Below are 22,930 nucleotides of genomic sequence, written 5' to 3' on the forward strand. Positions count from 1 at the left end.
CAAAGCCCTGCTTCTAAGAAATAAACCACTTACCAGCGAGCTTAGCTCAAACCACCAGTCTGTTCTTTAGGACAAAAAAAACAAAACACTTTTGACAAAATTATTTCCTTAGCTGAGTCAGCTTTCATTCTGGTGACTCACACCTTTGGCAAGTCCGGCTATGGAAACCTGAAGAAGACACCCAGGATTTCTCAACAAGTGTGGTCGCCAAGTAAAGGAGGAGGGCCGGGAGCAAAGATGGGGGTGGGAAAGCCAATCCTTAGGACAGCTGAGGAATCTCCTGATATATATAGCTCCTTCAAGACCCTCAAAATGCAACGTATGCATTTTTTCAACTGTCACCCTGACAAAAAAAAAAAATCTATCAAATTACAGATTTATTTGTGTTAAGCATCTTCTTTTTATGGATGCATTGTCTCTGGTAGGGTTAGGAGCAGCCAAGTTTTCACACTATAATGCGAATTATTTTAACAAAACAAAACCTACTGGCTGTTGAGTCAATTCAGACCCATAGCGGCCCTATACAACAGAGTAGAACTGCTCCATATGGTTTCCAAAGCTGTAATCTTTACAGAAGCAGACTGCCACATCTTTCTCCTGCAGAGTGGCTGGTGGGGTTGAACCACCAACCTTTAGGCTAGCAGCTAAGCACTTCAACCACTGCAACACCAGGGCTCCTTACACAGAGAAAATGGGGTAGAAATTCAGGAAACAAAAGTTTCTGAAATAATTAATTAAGGCAGAGGAGGCTTTAACACAAGGATGAAAGCTTATCTGGGGGCACAGCTGCTGGTAAACCTCTGCAACATGTTCACCAGCAGCCCTCTTCCCCCCAGTCCAGGGCTACCAGACTGTCAGTGGTTTGTGGGCCTGGCTCTGCCATTAACTTGCTGTGTGACTTGAGTACATCACACAGTTTTAGAGACTTTCAGAGCTGGAATGAAGAACCCCCAAGGATCACCTGATATATTTGTTATAAGTGATGAACCATAGTTTACATCAGGGTTCCCTCTGGTACAGTTCTATAAGCTTCGGCATGCTCTGAAGCATTTTTGTTGTTGTTTTAATAGACTTTTTTAGAGCAGTTTTAGACTTTCAGGACAACTGTGCAGAAAGTACAGAGAGTTTTCATATACCCTTTTCCCCCTGCACCTTGTTTTCCCTAGTAACATCTTGCATTCCCATGGTACATTTGTTAAAACTGATGAGCCAGTGTTGATATAGGTCCCATTAGGGTCACTCTTTGTACTGTGCAGCTCTATGATCTCAGAAGGCTCTGATGCATTTTTAGAGCACCACAAAGTCACCCACCCAGAGGCAAGGAGGCCCAGCTTTTGCAACTCTGATTCAGTCAATGGCCACCCTGGGGGGGGTGGTAGTGGTATAACCTCCCAAGTATCTTCCACAAGATGGTTCTTGGGAGTCAAGGCAGATCTTAAGAAAAGACACGGGTTCAGCTGTTCCCACCCCTTAGAAGCTAGGAAATGGGTGAGCTCCAACCCTTCCTCCTAATTCCGTGAGCCTCTCAGAGAAGGACAGTGAAGAAACAAGTTCTTTTTTTTTTTTTTTTCATTTCCAGAGGAATCTTGGAATCTGCACTGAGAGTAAAATCCTTACTGCTCCCCAGGGCTCTTCATAGCTGTGAGGTAATCAGCTCACCTCCTCCACCCCAACTCCACCCACTGTTCCTGCACTGATGCCCAGCCAGGCCAGTCCTCCTACTCTTTGAACACATCAGACTGACTCCTCCTTAAGGACTTTGCCTGTTGCCTCTTCCAGTAATGTTCCACCCAGATTTTTCCCTGACTGGCTCCTTATCTACTCAAGCATCACCTCCACAGAGAGGCCTTCCCTGCCCACCAACCCTGGAGCAGCCCTCCCAGTCCCTCCTGGGCACCCCACCCCCAAACCCAATGTCTCCACAGCACTTGCCACTCTCTGTGTTACTTAAGCTCCTTCACTTGTATGTTGTCTGTCTCGCTATGAGAAGGCCTCCCTGGGGCAGAGCCTGGTTCTGGTCTCAGCACTGTGTTGCAGTGGCTCTGGCTCTGCGACATCTGGTGGATGATGTCCCAGTGAATGAACTGGGCATTTGTGCCAAACACTGAACCTGAACCACCAACAGAGAAAAACTAGAGAAGAGATCAGCTAGACACTTGGCCCCCCAGGAGCTGGAAGACAACAAAAGGGCAGGTTGAGGAAGGAGAGAATCCACCAAGGATTGCCTCGGCTATTTGATTCCTTTCTTCCCTCCCAGCTCCCTCAGTTCCTACAGCTCAACTGAGAGTCAGAGTTTGCATGTTTTTTTTTTTTTTAGGGGAAATGGGTCACGCTTAGGAAGGATGCAAAAATCTCAGAACAGTAGGGGCATCTTGCTTCCAGTTCTAGCTCCAGCTCTGAGTCTCCTCACCGGTACCTGAGGGGCTCACTGCTCATACTCGCCTCACCGGCGCTGGGAGCGCCAGCCTTGGGGTCATCCTCGCTCAGGCACACACCTCTGCAGACTTAAGCCAAACCAAAAAAAAAAAAAAAAAACCAGGGCCGGATAAATTCTTCCCTTTGGATTGTACCATTCCCCCCTCACCCGCCCCCCACCCCCCACTCCCCCCACCCCCGCCTCCTGTTGGGACGCTCTGGTCCCAGGACAGTTTCTCACGCAGCTGCCCTCCGTCTGGGTGCCTGTAAGGTCCGGCGAACCGGCGAACATGACCCGGCATTTCCTGCGTGCCCGCCACGCACGTGTTCGTTCGATCTGCACAATGACACCGACTGGTCACCATAAACCCACGTCTTGTGGTATCGTTGTTTCCGTTTTACAGATAGGAGACTAAGGCTGAGAGAGGTTAGGTCTCTTAGGACGCACAGCCAGTGAGCAGTGGCATCCGGATTCAGACCTCAGCCGTTTGACGCAGTCATCTCATTTGTTGAAATGGTTTATCGACGCCTCATTTAATACACCGGTGAGTGGAAGCTATTCGTGCCTTCATTACTGACGGAAGGGAGCCGCGCTTCCCACCAGGTTCGCCAGCCGCGCTGCATGCGGGACCCTTGATCCTGGCGCGCACACCCGCCAGGGGCCCCCTCCGCGCCCACTCGTGCGCTCCCGACCCCTCTGGCAGGCGCTGCTGGCCCACCTAAGGCTGGGCAGCCGCCTCCCATGTACAAGGCCCCCCTCCAGGCCCCAAGCCCCCACCCCAAGTCGCCGCCGCGCCGCTGCTCCAGCACCCTGGCTGCACTCGACCCTTGCACTTGCCGAGCGCCTTCCTGCCTTCCAAGCGCTTCTGCAACCTCGATTTTCGCCTGCACCTCCCAGGTACCGACTCGGTTTCCCAGGTGCTGAAACGGAGGCTCCAGGAGGCGCCAGGCTGCGCGCTGGCCCATGGCGAGCCCCGGAAGCCTTCCAGGGCAAGAGACCGCAAAAGCCAAGGCTGCTCCACCCGGCAGAGGCTGGGAGAGTCGGCCTGCGGCTCATCTGAGGCTCCCGGGGCCTGGACGGGCGGAGGCTCTGGCCTCTGGCGGTCCGCACTCTCCCAGTTCTTGCCCTATGCCCTCTCCCTGCCTCTCCTGGGACCAAGGGACCCAAAACCGGGTTCTCACAGGGGTGCCAGACCCAGGATGCGCTGAAGGCGCCTGGATTCCCACATCTTGTTCTAATACATGCAATCCCAGGAATGGATTGGTTTAACATTAGAAAACCAGTCCATGTAATTCACCATGTTAACGAACTAAAAAAGAAAAACCGTATGATCATCTCAGTGGACGCTAAAAAGCCTTTGACAAAATCCAACATCCATTTCGGATAAAAACTCTCAGCAAATTTGGACTAGAAGGAAACTTCCTTAACGTGATAAAAGGCAGTTAACAAAAAAACCTACAGCTAAATGGTGAAAGGCCAGTCTCTAGAAAAGGACACCATGTTTCATAAAGTGGAGTGTCATGTTTCCTGAAGTGGACGGTCAGTGAAAATGGGGGAAACCCTCCATCAGGTGGACTGACACCGTGACTACAACAATGGGCGCACACATACCAATCACTGTGAGGATGACACAGAACCAGACAATGTTTCATTCTGTTATACATAAGGTCACCATGAGTTGGAGCCAAGTGCACGGCAACTAATGACAAATGGTGAAAGACTGAATAATTTTCCCTAAGATCGGAAGCAAGACAGGGTTGTGTCCACTCGCACCACTGCTATTCAACATGGTACTGCACACCCCAGCCAGTAATCAGGCACAAAAAAAAAAAGGCATGCAAATTGCAAAGGAAGAAGTAAAACTGTCTTTACTCTCAGATGACATAATCATCTATGGAAAAGCCTAAGGACTCCACAAAAATACTATAAACCCATACCTAATGCCGTCGAGTCGATTCCAACTCATAGCGACCCTATAGGCCAGAGTAGAACTGCCCCATACAGCTTCCAAGGAGCGCCTGGCAGATTTGAACTGCCAACCCTTTGGTTAGCACTGTAGCACTTAACCACTATGCCACCAGGGTTTCCAAAAATACTATAGAGCTTATAAATACCATACACATTAAACCAAACCAAACCCGTTGTCGTTGAGTCAGTTCCGACTCACAGCTACCCTATAGGACGGAGTAGAGCTGCCCCATAGGGTTTCCAAGGAGCAGCTGGTGGATTCAAACTGCTGACCTTTTGGTTAGCAGCCTAACTCTTAACTACTGGGCTTATAAAAATACTGTAACAAGTTCAGTAAGGTTGCAGGATACATGATCAACACACAAAAATCAATTGTACACTATATACTAGCACCAAAAATTGGGCACAATCCAAATGTCCATCAGCAGGTGAATGGATAAACAGCGGTATATTTAATGGCATATTCATATAACAGAGTACTGCTCAGCAATAAAAAGAATGAATTATTGATGCACACAGCAACATGAAGGAATCACAAGATAATTACAATGTCGAATGAAAGAAACCAGACCATAAGAGAGAAAGAGTGTATCTACTGCATGATTCCATTTATACAAAATTCTAGAAAATCTAAAATAATCTCTAGCAGCAGAAAGCAGAGCAGTGGCTGCCTGGGGAGAGGGACTGTGAGGCATAATAAGCTATTTTGTTGTTCTTGTTAATCAAATACAAGTGGACACTTGCACTTGGGATAGAGGAGGGTCCTCCCTTGGCTTTTCTCAGCCTCCCAAAGGGTTTCAGAACAGCCTTCCAACCCTATCCCCATGGGACAGAACTGTCTTCCCTGCTCAAGGGACAAGGCCTTCATGGGCCTCAATTCAGGATCACCAGGGGGTCAGACCCCTACCCCTGCAGCACCTATCCCCTCCAGGGTGACTGACTGACCGACCTCTGCACTTGCTGTTCCCCATGAGCAGAATGCCCTTTCACTTTCACCTGCCGGCCTAATTCCTGCTCTAAGAGGCCTTCCCTGCCCCCCCACACACACACCTGGCAGGATCCCCCACCCCCCTCCCCAATACACACACTCAGGCTTTCTTGAATGTGACTATTGACTCAAAGGAGGGCAGGAGCCATGTTTGCTCCAGCTGCCCCCACTTCCAAGGGGCACTGCGCCTCTCTGCTCCCCAGACCCCTGGTGTCTCATCTTCATTTAACCTGGTGATGCTGTCCTGAGCACCCACTTAATGTCTCAGCTCCAGGCTTGGAGCTCCTTGAAGTCTGGGACTTTGCCTGACTTCCCCATTTCTTTTTCTTCTCATTTCAAAAACATTTTTTTCATCATCCTTAATTCATAGGGTTGCTATGAGTCAGAATCAATTCAACAACACACAACAACAGAAACTCAGTACCCCTTATTAGGCAATACCTCCCCATTCCCCCCTCCCGCCTCCCAATTCCTTGATTGCAGTCTAGAATTGGCACAGATGATCAACTGCCCGGGACATGGGCTGACCCAGTCCCTTTTTAACTAATTCAGGAATGTCCCTAGTGGAGAACAATAGGGTAAATGGAATTCTTGGTGAACAGAGAGGCATTGTTTCAGATTTTTCAGCATGAGGAAGATGGAGTGTGGGGACTTGGGTAGGCACACCCAGGGTGCCAGGAAACCTGGATTTGGTTCCCAATTCTTAGTGATTTGGGAACTGGAGACAGCAAATAGTTTCCTTTCTCTAGGCCTCACTTTACCTATCTGAGAAATACAGCCTGGGAAACTCTTCCTGAAGTTGGGTGGCAGGGAGTGGTACAGGGGAGAGGGGAACTGGGTGTTCACAGACTTCCCCACTGCAAAGGTTTTGTTCCTGGGTTTGGCTTCACGCTTGTTGACTTTGGGTTCAAGTCTTGCTCTTTCCAGGATACCAGCTAGCTCACCCCTGTCCTTCTCAGACCCTGCTTGCAGGCACTGCTGTTCTGCTCCTTGTCCTGCCGCTAGCTTGTAACACCTCCCAGAAGCAATGAGGACCTGTGCTTCCAGGCAAGGATCACAAGAATTAACAATATATCACTCATTAGTAGTTTCTCAGCTGTCTCCCCTGCTAGAACTTAAGCCCCACTGGATTCCCGGCGCCTAGCTCAGTACTGGCATGAGGAGAATTCAATCATTGAGTCTAACTGATTAGCACAGGGTGGCCTGCAATGGGGGGTTTGGAAGGACTTCTTTTGAACAGCTAACCAGGGAATGAGAAGCAGCCCCCCTGTCCCCAAGCCACTTAGAAAAGGGAAGGTCTGGGGCTGGAAAAGTCAGCACCCACCTGGCCAGGCCCCATCCCCTCCTCCTGACACATCACTCACAGCTGACTCAGGACCTGCCCGGTTACACACCACCACCCACCATCCCCCCATATTCACTTTGTATGAGAACACAACATTTTTTTTTTGACAGAATCATGAAGTCTCCACATCAGAGTTTTTAAAATTCTATTCCATATGCATTTTTTCTGTGGTAAAAATGTATATAATAAAACATTTGCCATTTCAACATTTTTGACATGTACAATTTAGTGACATTAATTACTTTCATCATGTTGTACACTCATCACCACTATTTATTTCCAAAGTTTTTCATCACTTTAACAGAAATTCAGTGTCCCTTCACCAGAAAAATCTCCCATTTGCCTTCCCTCCCAGCCCTAGTAACCACTTATAAATTTTGGTCTCTGTACATTCACCTAAGATGTGGCAGTCTGCTTCCATAAAGATTTACAGCCTTGGAAACCCTATGGGGCAATTCTGCTTTGTCTTACAGGGTTGCTATGAGTTGGAATTGATTAAATGGCAGTAGGTGGTGGTACATTTGCCTATTCTAGGTATTTAATATAAGTGAGAACATAAAATATTTGTCCTTTTGTAACTGACTTATTTCACTTAGCATGTTTTCAAGGTTCACCCATGTTCAGGACCTCATTTCCCTTTATGGCTGAGTAATATCCCATTGTATACTATATACCATATTGTGTTTATTCATTCATCTGTTGATGGGCATTTAGTTTGTTTCTACCTTTTTGCTATTGTGAATAGTACTTCAATGAATAGTGGCATACAGTTTTCTGCTTGCATTCCTGTTTTCAGGTCTTTTGAGTCTCTACCTAATAGTGGAATTGCTGGGTCATATGGTCATTCTCGGTTTAACTTTTTGAGAAATTGCCACATGCATTTTTGACCAGAGCCTCTCCTGTATGCTGGGGCTTGGCACACAAAGATAAAAATGCTAGGAGTCCAGCCTGCAAGAGCTGACCCTGGTGGGAGGCTGGATCACAGTGCAAGGTGGTGAGAGCAAGAAATGGGGTGGGCACGAGGTCCATCCACCCAGGATGCACAGGGGCAGGCTTCCAGAACCTAAAGAGGCTCTCGCTACCGTTCACACAATCAATGAGAAACAAAACTAAATGTCCCCCAAGAGGTGACTCCTCCCCTCATCCCTTCCACTGACCACCTACAAGAATCTGTGAGAAGAAAGAAAATCCAAAATTTAGGGTAGCTTAACTCTTCCCAAGGAGTGGAGGATGGTGATCCCCTCAAGATGGGACACAGCCTGGGCATGGCTTGGGGCTCACACCTTGAGCTTCCAGAGTATTTGTTACCAGAGTCTGTGGCCTGCAGGATCCGGGACTCAGCTGTTTCTACTCAACAACAAGGCAGAATGAGTGGGCGGCCCCAGGTTCTACCAGCTCCCCAGCCTCCCTCCTCCTTACCCAGTCCCTGAGCCTTCCCCAGGGCAGGCATACCTGCAGTGCACTAGACCTCAGACCTAAAGGCAGGCTGAAGAACCTTGGGCTGCATTCCTCTTCCCTGCAGTTTCCTGTCATGGTCCTGCTTCTGGCTTCTCTGTGCTTTCTTCCAGAGCTATACCTCACATGCGTACTTCCACCAGCCTCCGTCTACCATTTCAGAGTGCCCAGGCTTAAACAAGCATCTCTTTCTCTTTTACTTTTTAATCCAAGTGGTAGTACACCATACATGTTTGCCGCCCCGCCCCCGCCCCCCCACCACTGCCAAGTTCATATGTACCAGGAACCTCAGAATGTAATTTCATTTGGAAACAGCATTATTGCAGAGTGAGTCTTAAATCTAATGACCGGTGTCCTTATGAGAGACACACAGGGAAGAAGGCCATGTGAAGGCAAAGGCAGAGATTGGAATGATGTAGCTACAAGCCAAGAAACACCAAGGATAGCTAGGAGCCACCAGGAGCTAGGAAGAAGCAAGGAGGGATTCTTCCCTCCAGCCTTCAGAGGGAGCATGGCCCTGTTGACATCTTGATTTCACTCAGACTTCTAGCCTTCAGAACTGTGAGAGAATAAGTGTCTGTGGTTTTAAGCCACCCATGACAGCCCTAGTAAACTAATACAATGCTGGCTTGCACCGACTTTTTCTCACTCAATCTATTTTGAAGACTGTGATGCTGCCTCATTTTTTTTTTATCCGCTGTATTCTACTGTGTATGGACCATAATTTATTTAATCTACCTCCTGCTGGCAGACATTTTCCTGCTGACAGACATTTAGGCCGTTGCCAATCTGTAACTTCTACCAGCAATGCTGCAATGATGGTTGTCTTAGTTACCTAGTGCTGCTATAACAGAAATACCACAAGTGGATGGCTTCAACAAAGAGAAATTTATTCTGTCACAGTTTAGGAGGCCAGAAGTCCAAATTCAGGGTGCCAGCTCTAGGGGAAGGCTTTCTTTCTCCATGGGTTCTGGGGGAAGGTCCTTGTCAACAATTTTCCCCTAGTCCAGGAGCTTCTCAGAGCAGGAACCCTGGGTACAGAGGACAAGCTCTGCTCCCAGACTTAACATACAACCTAATCTTGTAGATTGAGTCCTGCTCCATTAACATAACTGCTACTAATCCCACCTCATTAGCATCATAGAGGTAGGAGTTACAACCCATAGAAAAATCACTTCAGATAACAAAATGTCGAACAATCACACAATACCGGGAATCATGGACTAGCCAAGTTGATACACATTTTTGTGGGGAGGACACAATTCAATCCATAACGATAGTCTTTGTGCTAACCTACAAATTCTTATGTAAAAACAGAATTACTGGGTAGATTAACAGGTACATTCAGTACATTTAAATGTTTGAAAGCTATTGCCAAAGGGCCCTCCAAGGAGATGGGAACAATTTAAACTCATAGAAGCAATGTATGAGAGTTTTTCATTGGATTTTTTGCTTTTGTCTTTACTGATTATTTTTCATGCTCCAAATCAATGCAAGTTTGTTGTCACAAGTGAAGCAAAACAAATTACGCAAAAATGAAGACCTGGGCCTGGTCAGTGGTAAATTATTATTATTACATGCATGACACACATGCATCTGTCCAGACAATAAAAGCTCTGCCCTCATTGTAACTGGACACACATACTTTTGGCAGGATTGGGGGAGACGTGGAGGGTGTCCACTGGCTCCAGTGTCTGAGGCAAAGGTGGGAATAGAATTTCAGAGAGCCCATTGCGCAGGTGGAGTCACCTCAGCCTGGGAGGGAGATGGAGGCGGGGACACCGACTTGGCCCCAATCTGCCACTCAGGCTCCTGGTTCAAAGCAGCTCACTGCCTCTCTACCACAGCCTATCCTGGTCAGGGTCCCTCTGTGTCTCTGGGGACACCCTGGCCACCTCCCCCAGCAGTCTTGGTCTCAGTGTGGACAAATTCATTTCCTCCTGAGGTCAGCAAAATAAGGTTAGACTCTTCCTCAGAAAATGTTAACAAAGAAACTAGAGAAGAAACAGGAGGGCTTCCAAGCTCTGGAGTCATTATTCTGATATGAATCAGGATCTAGACTGAACTGGTGGCCTCCCAAAGCCTCCTCCTCATCTCCACCTCATTTGCCTTGGCAGGATGCCCTCCCTTCCAGAACCTGCTTCCTCTGGCCTTGAGCTGAGCTTGAAAAGCAGCATCACCCCTACCCCTACCTCTGAGAAGATCTGCTTGATCTCTTGGGGAGGAAGGTTGACCCCAGAGAGTCCCCCCTCAGCCCTCAGCCCTGCCAGTAGTTCTCCCTGAGGGATAATACCATCTGCCAGGCAGGGTTTTTGTGAGGATTAGAGACACAGTCGGTTACGCTAACTGAAATGAATGCGAGCTCTGTGACAGCAGGACTTTGTTTTGTTCTCAGCTCCATCTCCTGTGCCTGGCCCACAGTAAATGCACATAGAGGTTTGTTGAATTAATATAATATGCACAGGTAATCCCTGGAAGGACACACAAGAACCTGGCATCAGTGATTTTGAATAGATGGAAATGGAGCCCTAGGGAATGGGATATGGAGAGAAAGGTACTTTTCACTGTAAGCTGATCTGTATATTTTGATTTTTTTTTTTTTTTAATGTGTGCATATATTACCTGGAAACCCTGGCAGCATAGTGGTTAAGTGCTACGGCTGCTAACCAAAAGGCTGGCAGTCTGAAACTACCAGGCGCTCCTTGGAAACTCTATGGGGCAGTTCTATTCTGTCCTATAGGGTCACTATGAGTCAGAATCAACTCCACAGCAATGGGTTTGGTTCGGTTTTTTATATATTACCGATTTTACATTAAAAACACAGTACCAGGTGGAACTATCTAAGTGACCATCAACAGATGAATGGATAAACAAAATGTGGTATATCCATGTAATGGAATACTATTTGGCCATAAAAAGAAGTAAAGTTTTGACATGGATAAACCATGAAAGCATTATGCTGAGTGAAATCAGTCATATACAAAAGGACAGAAATTGCATGATCCTACTTATATGAAATATCTACAATAGGCAAATGCATAGAGACCAAACTTTATTAGTGGTTACCAGGGGCTGGGGGAAGGGAAGAACGGGGGGGTTATTGCTCTCTGTTTGGGGTGATGGAAAACTTTTAGAAAAAGATAATGGTGATAGTTGCACAACATTGTGAATATAATTAATGTCACTGACTTGTACACTTAAAATGATTAAAATGACAATTTTTTGTTATATATATTTTACTGCAATAATTTTTTTTTTTTAAATGACGATACCATTTACATTGTTGTTGTTGTGGATGTTAGGTGTCATCAACTTGGTTCTGACTCACAGCAACCCTATGTACAATAGAATGAAACACTGCCTGGTCCTGCGCCATCCTCACAACAGTTGCTGTGTTTGAACTCATTGTTGCTGCCACTGTGTCAGTCCATCTTGTCGAGGGTCTTCCTCTTTTGTGCTGACCCTCTACTTTACAGAGTATGACGTCCTTCTCCAGGGACTGGTACTTCCTGACAACATGTCCAAAGTATATGAGATGAAGTCTTGCCATCTTGGCTTCCAAGGAGCACTCTGGCTGTACTTCTTCCAAGACAGACAATCTTCTGACAGTCCATAGTCTATTCAATATTCTTCGCCAACATCATTATTCAAAGGCATCAATTCTTCTTTGGTCTCCCTTATTCGTTGTCTAGATTTTGCATGCTAATAAGGTGATTGAAAATACCATGGCTTGGGTCAGATGCACCTTAGTCCATTTACATTATCACCAAAAAAAAAAAAAAAATACTGAGGTAGAAATCTAAAAAATCTGTACAGGGTCCATATGAGGAAAACTTACAAAACTCTAATGAAACAAATCAAAGAAGATCTATATAAATGGAGATACATTCCATGTTCATGAATAGGAAGGGTTGCTATTGTAAAGATGCCAGTTCTTCCCAACTTGATCTATAGATTCAAAGCAATCTCAATCAAATTTTCAGCAAGTTATTTGGTGGATATTGACAAACCGATTCTAAAGTTTATATGGAAAGGCAAAAGGCCCAGAAAAGCCAACACAATGCTGAAGAACAAAGTCAAGGAACTGACACCAGCTAATACTATCTGACTTTAGGACTGACACTACCTGTCTTAAACAGCACGCAGCAATCGACACAGTGTAGTACTAGTGAAAGAACAGACACACTAATCAAAGGAATAGAACCAAGAGCCCAGGAATAGAACCGAGAGCCCAGAAATAGACCCACACAAATACAGTCACTTCACTCTGACAACGGAGCAAAGGCAATTCAATGGAGAAAGGATAGTCTTCTCAACAAATAATGCTGGAACAACTGAACAAGTATTCGCCAAAAAAAGAAGCCCTGGTGGCACAGCAGTTAAGCACTCAGCTTCTGAAAGGTCAGCAGTTTGAACCCATCAGCCGCTCTGCAGGAGAATGATATGGCAGTCTGCTTCTGCAAAGATTACAGCCTTGGAAACCTTATGAGGCAGTTCTACTCTGTCCTACAGGCTAGCTATGAGTCAGATTCGACTCAATGGCAGTGGGTTTATGCCAAAAAGGAAAGGACTCTAGACACAGACCTTACACCTTTTACAAAAATTAACTCAAAATGGATCTTAGACCTAAATGTACAACTCAAAACTATAAAACTTCTTTAAGATAACATAGGAGAAAATCTAGGTAATATTCGGTTTGGTGATGCGTTGTTAGATACAACACCAAGAGCACAATCCATGAAAGAAAAAATTGATAAGTAGACTTTATTAAAATTAAAAACTTCTTCTGCTCTGCAAAACACACTGCTAAGAAAATGAAGAGACGAGCCACAGACTGGAAGAAAACCTTTACAAAACATATAGCTCATAAAGGACTTGATCCAAAATATACAAAGGACTCAAAAATAAGAAGAAAAAAAAAAACCCCAATTACAAAAGGAGCAAAGGATCTAAATAGACAGCTCACCAAAGAAGATATACAGACAGCAAACAGCACACGGAAAAATGCTCAATAGCATATGTCATTAGGGAATTGCAAATTTAAACAACAATGAGGTACCACTACACACCGATTACCCATACCCATTGCCTTCGAGTTGATTCCGACTCATAAAAAGGGTAAAATCCAAAACACTGACAACACCAAATGCTAGTGAGGACCACAGAGCAATAGGAACTCTCATTCATTGCTGGTGGGAATGCAAAGTGGTAAAGCAACTTTAGAGGACAGTCTGGAAGTTTCTTACAAAGCTAAACATAGGCTTACCATATGATCCAGAAATCGAGTTCCCAAATATTTGCCCAATTGAGTTGAAAATTTATGTCCACACAAAAACTTGCACACAAATGTTTACAGCAGCTTTATTCATAATCTCCGAAACCTGGAAGCAATCGAGATGCCCTTCGATAAGTGAATGGATAAACACACTGTGGTACATCCATCCATACAATGGAGTATTATTCAGTGATAAAAAGAAATGAGCTATCGAGTCATGAGAAGACATGGAGAAACCTTAAATACATATACCACAGTCAAAGAAGCTAGTCTTAAAAGGTTACATACTATATGATTCCAACTATACAACATTTCGGAAAATGCAAAACTACTGAGACAGTGAAAAGGATCAGTGGTTGCTAGGGGCTCAGAGGGAGAGAGGGAAGGATGAATAGCGGAGTACAGGATATTTTTAGCACAGTGAAACTGTTCTGCATGGTACTATAATGACATTATTCATTTGTCAAAACCCGTAGGACTGTACAACACAAAGAGTAAGCCTAACATGAATTACGGCCTTTAGTTAATAATAACGTATTGATATTTGTTCATCAACTGTAACATGAAGGCAAGATGTTAATAATAAGGCAAACTGTGTGTGCCGGCGTAGGGGGGTGGAAGATGTGGACTGGGTATAGGGCACTCTGTACTATCTGCTTAATTTTCCTGTAAATCCAAAACTGTATTTTAAAAAATCTATTTTTTTTAAATGAAAACTGTAAAAAGTATCTTAAAAATTAATTTATAAGCAAATGTCGTGGGCTTTGTTAGCAGACACCTGAGGGTTCAAGCCCCAGATCTGCCTCTGGAATAGCCTGAATGAGCCTTGATTTCTTTCTCTGGGGGTAAACACGGCAGTGGGTTTGGTTTTGGTTTTGGGGGGGTTAACAGTCATGCCTATGGGGTTGGGTTAAGGGCTCCAGAACTCTGTCACTGTAGTGTGGCAGTCAAAACTTAGGTTGCCTATGTGACATCCATGCCCTGGGTCAGGAGTGACCTTCTGGCTCTCAGGAGGTGGTAGGGGGTGGGCTGGGGACCAGGAGGCACTTCTCCAGAGATGTGGCTCAAAGAAGGATTCCTGGCTTTGGGAAAAACCATGGGAAGATGCAGCCTCAGCTGGGCCAGCTGGTCCCCAGTTTCACTGGGACTTGGGACAGGCCCTCCAACAAGGCAAGAGGGAAGACTATGTAACCTGTGACCCAGCCTTGGTGGAGGTGGGAAGGAGTTTGGAGAGCCGGGAGGCCAGAAGAACCACCACCCTGCCCTGGTCTACCCCTTTTCACTGTGGGGCCTTGGGACAGCCCCTAATCACCTTCACCCATAAAATAGCTACAAAGGCCACCTCCAGGCTGGTGGTGGGGTATAAGGAGGCAATGGAAGAGAAGGTTTAAATGTATTTTATTCCACCAAGCATCCAGAGGCACTAATATTACTACTGTCAGACCCAGAAGCCAGCACAGAGCTCAAAGGGCAGCAGCAGGGAGAGGAACAACATGCAGGTGCCTGAGCATGACTTCACCTTTCTGAGCCTGTTTCCTCATCTGTAATATGGAAATAACAACAGTACTTCACCCCCCCGTGAAGTAAGTAGTACTTGCACAGGGCTTAGCAACTGCCTGGCACCAAGGTGCTCCTTAAACAATCGCTCCTCCTGCCCCCCATCCACCTTCGTAAGAGGTGAATGTCACCCAAGTTCACTAGGTCATTCTGGAAGAATTGCGGTCCCTGCCAGGGCTTCTTCCACCCCAGTTATAAGTGTTCTCAGATCTGAGGACTAAGGACGCCACCCCATCACTACTATTATGGCTGGTGTCTATTACCAATCTTACTAGGCTGGGAGCTGGACGAATTAAATCACATGGACAAGATGTTGGCACCCACACAGCTTGCAACGTAAGACACATGAAAAACACGTGGTTACCAAAAAGGCAAAATGAACTCGACATCCATGAAAAGACTTGACTTCAAGCCCTGGAAGAGTTAACGAGGGTCTCATTTAATGGAAGGAAAAGGGAGGCCCTGAGTGACAGAGAGCCTGCCCTCCAGTCAAGGTCAGTGGTGTCTTGACAGAGTTGTCCTTGGACCCAGGGTTTAAGTCAGCCAGAGGGAAGGGGCACAGCAGTGACTCACTGGAAGGGGGGACACAGCAGCAGGTAAATCCATGCCTGTGAGAGCATTAGCGCTCCCCCAGCCCCAACAGGAATCAAGAACTGTCTGCCAGAGTAGGGTAGCAGGGAGTGGCGAGCTTGTGGGAGGTGGATTTTGGAGACTTCCACACCAGCACAGACGACTGGAGACATACTGGCTGGGTTCAAATCCCAGCTCCATCACTTGTTGACTGCAAATGTGGGCAGAAGACTTAACCCCTGGGCCTCAGCTCCCAGCTATAAAATGGCCAGCCCTCCCACCTGCCTCACCCCCATCCCCATCCTTCACACAGCCTTCAGCCCCAGCCTTTCCACAATATGGAGGACAGAGCCTCGGGGAACCCCAACTCCACCCCCATCTCATACAGGAGTCTCCTCTGAGCTTGTCCAGCTTCTCGTTGCATGCTTCTACTAACACGGAGGTCACCACTCCAAAAGGCAGCCTGCTCCATGTTCAGACAGTTCTGATCAAAAGTTCTTCTTTTGGCCAAAAGCTGGTTCTTTGAAAAAAATAACAAAATTGATAAACCACTGGCCAGACAGACTAAAGAAATACAGGAAAGGAAACAACCTGAATAAGAAATGAGATGGGCCATATAACAACAGACCCAACTGAAATTAAAAGAATCATATCAGATTAATATGAAAAATTGTACTCTAACAAATTTGCAAACCTAGAAGAAATGGATGAATTCCTAGAAAAACACTACCTACCTAAACTAAAACAATCAGAAGTAGAACAACTAAATAGACCCATAACAAAAAAAGGGATTGAAGAGGTAATCAAAAACTCCCAACAAAAAAAAGCCCTGGCCCAGACGGCTTCACTGCAGAGTTCTACCAAACTTTCAGAGAAGAGTTAACACCACTAAATACTAAAGGTATTTCAAAGCATAGAAAATGATGGCACACTACCTAACTCATTCTATGAAGCCAGCATATCCCTGATAACAAAACCAGGTAAAGACACCATAAAAGAAGAAAATTACAGACCTATATCCCTCATGAACATGAATGCAAAAATCCTCAGCAAAATTCTAGCCAATAGAATTCAACAACATATCAAAAAAAAATCCACCATGACCAAGTGGGATTTATACCAGGTATGACAGGTTAGTTCAATATTAGAAAAACCATTAATGTAATCCACCATATAAATAAAACAAAAGACAAGAATCATATGATCTTATCAATTGATGCAGAAAAGGCATTTGACAAAGTCCAACACCCATTCATGATAAAAACTCTCAGCAAAATAGGAATTGAAGGAAAATTCCTCAACATGATAAAGGGCATCTATACAAAGCCAACAGCCAACATCATTCTAAATGGAGAGAGCCTGAAAGCATTTCCCTTGAGAACGGGGACCAGACAAGGATGCCCTTCACCACCACTCTTATTCAATATTGTGCTGGAAGTCCTAGCCAGAGCAATTAGGCTAGACAAAGAAATAAAGGGCATCCAGATTGGCAAGGAAGAAGTAAAATTATCTCTATTTGCAGATGACATGATCTTATACACAGAAAACCCTAAGGAATCCTCCAGAAAACTACTGAAACTAATAGAAGAGTTTGGCAGAGTTTCAGGTTACAAGATAAACATACAAAAATCACTTGGATTCCTCTACATCAACAAAAAGAACATCGAAGAGGAAATCACCAAATCAATACCATTCATAGTAGCCCCCAAGAAGATAAAATACTTAGGAATAAATCTTACCAAAGATGTAAAAGACCTATACAAAGAAAACTACAAAGTACTAGTGCAAGAAACTAAAAGGGACCTACATAAGTGGAAAAACATACCTTGCTCATGGATAGGAAGACTTAACATAGTAAAAATGTCTATTCTACCAAAAGCCATCTATATATACAATGCACTTCCGATCCAAATTCTAACAACATTTTTTTAATGTGATGGAGAATCAAATCACACACTTCATATGGAAGGGAAAGAAGCCCCGGATAAGTAAAGCATTACTGAAAAAGAAGAATAAAGTGGGAAGCCTCACTCTACCTGATTTTAGAACATATTATACAGCCACAGTACTCAAAACAGCCTGGTACTGGTACAACAACAGGCACATAGACCAATGGAACAGAATTGAGAACCCAGATATAAATCCATCCACATATGAGCAGCTGATATTTGACAAAGGCCCAGTGTCAGTTAATCGGGGAAAAGATAGTCTTTTTAACAAATGGTGCTGGCATAACTGGATATCCGTTTGCAAAAAAATGAAACAGGACCCATACCTCATGCCATGCTCAAAAACTAACTCCAAGTGGATCAAAGACCTAAACATAAAGGCTAAAACGATAAAGATCATGGAAGAAAAAATAGGGACAATGTTAGGAGCCCTAATACAAGGCATAAACAGAATACAAAACATTACTAAAAATGATGAAGAAAAACCAGATAACTGGGAGCTCCTAAAAATCAAACAACTATGCTCATCTAAAGACTTTATCAAAAGAGCAAAAATACCACCTACAGATTGGGAAAAAATTTTCAGCTATGACATCCCCGACCAGTGCCTGATCTCTAAAATCTATATGATTCTGTTAAAACTCAACCACAAAAAGACAAACAACCCAATTAAAACTTGGGCAAAGGATATGAACACGCACTTCACTAAAGAAGATATTCAGGCAGCTAACAGATACATGAGAAAATGCTCTCGATCATTAGCCGTTACAGAAATGTAAATTAAAACTATGATGAGATTCCATCTCACTCCAACGAGGCTGGCATTAATCCAAAAAACACAAAATAATAAATGTTGGAGAGGCTGCAGAGACATTGGAACTCTTATACGCTGCTGGTGGGAATGTAAAATGGTACAACCACTTTGGAAATCTATCTGGTGTTTCCTTAAAAAGTTAGAAATATAACTACCGTACAACCCAGAAATCCCACTCCTTGGAATATATCCTAGAGAAATAAGAGCCTTTACACGAACAGATATATGCACACCCATGTTTATTGCAGCACTGTTTACAACAAAAAGCTGGAAGTAACCAAGGTGTCCATCAACGGATGAATGGATAAATAAATTATGGTATATTCACACAATGGAATACTATGCATCGATAAAGAACAGTGATGAATCTGTGAAACATTTCATAACATGGAGGAACCTGGAAGGAATTATGCTGAGTGAAATTAGTCAGATGCAAAAGGACAAATATTGGATAAGACCACTATTATAAGATCTTGAGAAATAGTTTTAACTGAGAAGAACACATTCTTTTGTGGTTACAAGAGGGCAGAGGGAGGGAGGGTGGGAGAGGGTTATTTACTGATTAGATAGTAGATAAGAACTACTTTAGGTAAAGGGAAGGACAACACTCAATACAGGGAAGGTCAGCTCAACTGGACTGGACCAAAAGCAAAGAAGTTTCCTGGATAAACTGAATGCTTCAAAGGTCAGCGGAGCAAGGGCGGGGGTTTGGGGACTATGGCTTCAGGGGACATCTAAGTCAATTGGCAAAATAAATTCTATTAAGAAAACATTCTGCATCCCACTTTGAAGTGTGGCATCTGGGGTCTTAAATCCTAACAAGCGGCCATCTAAGATGCATCAATTGGTCTCAACCCACCTGGATCAAGGGAGAATGAAGAACACCAAGGTCACAAGATAATTATGAGCCCAAGAGACAGAAAGGGCCACATGAACCAGAGACTTACATCATCCTGAGATCAGAAGAACTAGATGGTGCTTGGCCACAACCAATGACTGCCCTGACAGGGAGCACAACAGAGAACCCCTGAGGGAGCAGGAGAACAGTGGGATACAGACTCCAAATTCTCATAAAAAGACCAGACTTAATGGTCTGACTGAGACGAGAAGAATCCCGGCAGTCATGGTCCCCAAACCTTCTGTTGGCCCAGGACGGAAACCATTCCCGAAGACAACTCATCAGGCATGGATTGGACTGGACAATGGGTTGGAGAGAGATGCTGATGAGGAGTGAGCTACTTGTATCAGATGGACACTTGAGACTGTGTTGGCATCTCCTGTCTAGAGGGGAGATGGGAGGGTAGAGAGGGTTAGAAACTGGCAAAACGGTCACGAAAGGAGAGGCTGGAAGGAAGGAGTGGGCTGACTCATTAGGGGGAGAGTAAAGGGGAGTATGTAGTAAGGTGTGTATAAGTTTATATGTGAGAGACTGACTTGATTTGTAAACTTTCACTTAAAGCATAATAAAAATTATTAAAAAAAAAAAAAGTTCTTCTTTTGGCTGAGCCAAAATCTCCTCTTTGCAAACTGTCTGTCTTAGTTACCTAGTGCTGCTATAACAGAAATACCACACTGTGGAACCAAATTGGCAAGATCCAACTCTTCAAAACCTAGGAGATCCCGGAGACCGTGGCCCCACACTTTGAAACTGAGAAGGCCCTGCTTTCTGTGCTCCTTCTAACAGTTTTGCTGATCCCTGAGCTGCTCCAGGGGTCCTTTTCTTTTCTTAGAGGACAACAGATATAGCTCCTTTGGCCTGTTCCCCTTCTTATAGAATTCCAAGAGGCAGACAGCATTCTTTCCTTTAGTTCTTTCTCTGTCCCCTTGAGTCTAAGCTGATGGGTTTTCTGCTGTGATAGTAGGTTAGATCCATCAGTCACAGGCTTAGTCTCTTTAACAAAAGGTTGTATAGCCACATCCTTGGTCAACATTCTAGAACACATGTCCTTAGTTTGCACAACAGAATTTCCCAAACCTTTTAAGTTCTGTTTTCATTTTGCACATTTTATTTTTAAGTCCATCTCTTTCCTCTTGCATTTTACTATAAGCAGCAAGGAGAAACCACATGGCCCCTTTAAGATCTTACTTAGAAATCTCCTCAGCCAGATGTCTAAGTTCATCACTTCTACCTTCCACCAAACATTTGAACATAATTCAGACAAGTTCTTTGCCACCACATAAAAAGCAGTGCCCTTCCTCCACTGTCCAATCGCATGTTCATCGTTTTCTTTTAAAGCCTCACCAGAAGCACATTTAACATCCACATTTCTAGCAACATTCTGTTCTTGGTGCCATATGTATTCTCTAAGGTGAAAGAGACTTTCTATAGCGCTCCTCACTTCTTTGTGAGCCCTCACCAGAATTGCCTTTGACACCCATAATTCTATCAACAGTCTTTTCAAGGAGGCACCTTAAAACTCTTCCAGCCTCCACCCATTACCCAATTCTAAAACCACTTCCACACTGTAGGTATTTGTTAGAGCAGCATCCTTACTTCTCGGTACCAAATTCTGTCTTAGTTATCTAGTGCTGCTATAACAGATATACTCAAGTGAATGGCTTTAACAAACAGAAATGTATTTTCTCACAGTTTAGGAGGCTAGAAGTTCAATGTCTGCCAAACCACTGAGATCGCAGCCTAGCCAAGTTGACACATAACATTAACCATCACACTGCCCCTTAGTGGAAGCAACTTTTCTCCCAGGGGCTTTCCATTGCCTGGAATCTGCCTATTCCTCAGATACTGGGAACTCATCCAGCAGGCTCCCCAACCACCCCACCCCCACCCCCCAAGTCACTCCTCCAGCAAGTTTCCCCTGAACCCCAAACCCCTCCCATGTGCGCCTGGACCTGTTGCCATCTCTGCAATGACACTTACTTGCAGACAGAAAGCCTTGGATTTCCCAGCCCTGATACTAATGGTAGCTAGTTCACATACACTGCCTCACTCCATCCTCAAAAATCCCTGTGAGGGAGGCACTATTTTTATCCCCATTTACAGCTGAGGAAAGTGGGGCTCAGAGGGGCATGGTGCCTGGCCCAGAGTCCCCCAGCCAGCACGTGGCAGAGCTAGAATTCAAGCTCGGGGCTTGTCCCAGGCCTCAGGCAACTCGCCTTCCCGCCTTGGAGCGCAAGGCAAGGGCCCGCTGGTGCCCTCCTCCACGCAGCTGAATCGGTCAGGGGCCTCTTTGGGGCCTCCAACACTGTCTGTGCCCCTTCAGGGCCTGGCCTGTGAGGAGGCGGTGACCTCGGAGAGGCACTCCCGCCGGGAGGTGCATGACTAATCCCAGCCCCCTTGGTTCCCCTGACCCTGACGACCCTAAAACTAGCATTTCAGTAAAGGCCTTACCCTGTGCTGGGCGGCCGCAGAGCCGACTGCCTAGAGCGCAGGGAGGCTGCTTCGGGCCTGGCCGCGCGCCGTCCGGTGGCGACCCCCGCCCTTCGCCAAGCTGGGCCGCCCTCAGCGCCGGGCCTCGGGGCTGGCTTTGCCGCCAGCCAGATAGGCGGGTTGCGTCTCGGATTATTTTGCGCGAGAGCAGGGTAGGCGCGGGGGCGGCGGCGGCGCGGGGATTCTCGAATCAGTTAGGGCCGGGGCGGGCGGCCAGAACCTGGGCGGGGAGGGCCGCCCCTGCCTGGCCAGGAGCACGGTGTGGCCGGAGGGACCAGGCAGCAGACATGAACCCAGGCAGATCCGAAGGCCACATTCCTGCTGCCGCAGCGATCCGCGTAACCCTGAGCAAGCTAGGAAACGTCCCTCTATGCCTCGGTTTTTTAATCTGTAAAATAGGGAGATGAATTCAACTCTTGCAAGGGAGCTGTGAGCATTAAGTGAGCATGAACAAGCAGTGCCAGGCTGAAAAGTGGGCGGCGAATAGTGCTCGCTCCCACTGCCTTCTCCCACACAGCTATGGCACACCTATCCTGCACCTATCCCTCAACGCTGTACCCTTCATCGCTGGAGAAGTTGAGGGAGCCTTGCGATTAAGGGTCCAGCCTCCCAAGTGACTCCTTTGCGGAGTAACACATTTGGATGTATTAATTCTGATCTGCTTCTAAGGTAACGCACACACACAAAAAAAATTCCTTCAGGTAAACAAAGATACGGGCACAGGGATATTTATTATTATTTGTAACAGTGATAATTTGGTAGCACTCCAAAATTAACATACAGGGACTAGTTAGGTAAATTATGGTTCCACCATACAATGTAATACTACATAAAAAAAAAAAAATACTACATAGTCACTATAAATGATGATGGCTTCTACCTTTATGCAAAGATTTCCATGTCATACTATATTGAGTAAAAAAAATAAAGCAGTGGGTTATAAGAAAAACAATGTACAGATGATCCTATAGGAAATAGGGCTGTGTGTTTGTATGTACAGACCCTTGCTACTCCAAGTGGTTTCCTGACCAGCAGAAGTAGGATCATGTGAGAGCTTGTTAGGAATATAGCATCTTGAGCCCCACCCCAGGACTTTGGAATCAGAACCTGCATTTTAACAAAATCCCCAGGTGATTTGTGTGCAGGTTGCAATTGGAGAAGCCATGAAGGAAGGCACTATCCAGAGAATTGCCCCATAAAAACAC

The 22,930-nt window shown here is 45.4% G+C and overlaps 1 protein-coding gene across 4 annotated transcripts in view; it reads right to left on the bottom strand.

The window, feature by feature from the left end:
- IL34 (interleukin 34) overlaps window positions 1-22,590 on the bottom strand; it is a 74,296-nt gene extending 51,706 nt beyond the window's left edge. For 2 of the 4 annotated variants that reach the window (XM_049863602.1, XM_049863599.1), the window contains exon 1: window positions 21,687-22,588. The gene's annotated coding sequence lies outside the window, so the exon portion shown is untranslated. Of the gene's footprint in view, window positions 1-21,686 lie in introns of all 4 variants that reach the window. The other 2 variants (XM_049863600.1, XM_049863601.1) reach the window with 2 other exon arrangements.
- Between the last annotated feature and the right edge of the window lie 340 nt (window positions 22,591-22,930).

This window comes from Elephas maximus, chromosome 21 (assembly GCF_024166365.1).
Source record: "Elephas maximus indicus isolate mEleMax1 chromosome 21, mEleMax1 primary haplotype, whole genome shotgun sequence".
Taxonomy (NCBI): Eukaryota; Metazoa; Chordata; class Mammalia; order Proboscidea; family Elephantidae; genus Elephas; species Elephas maximus.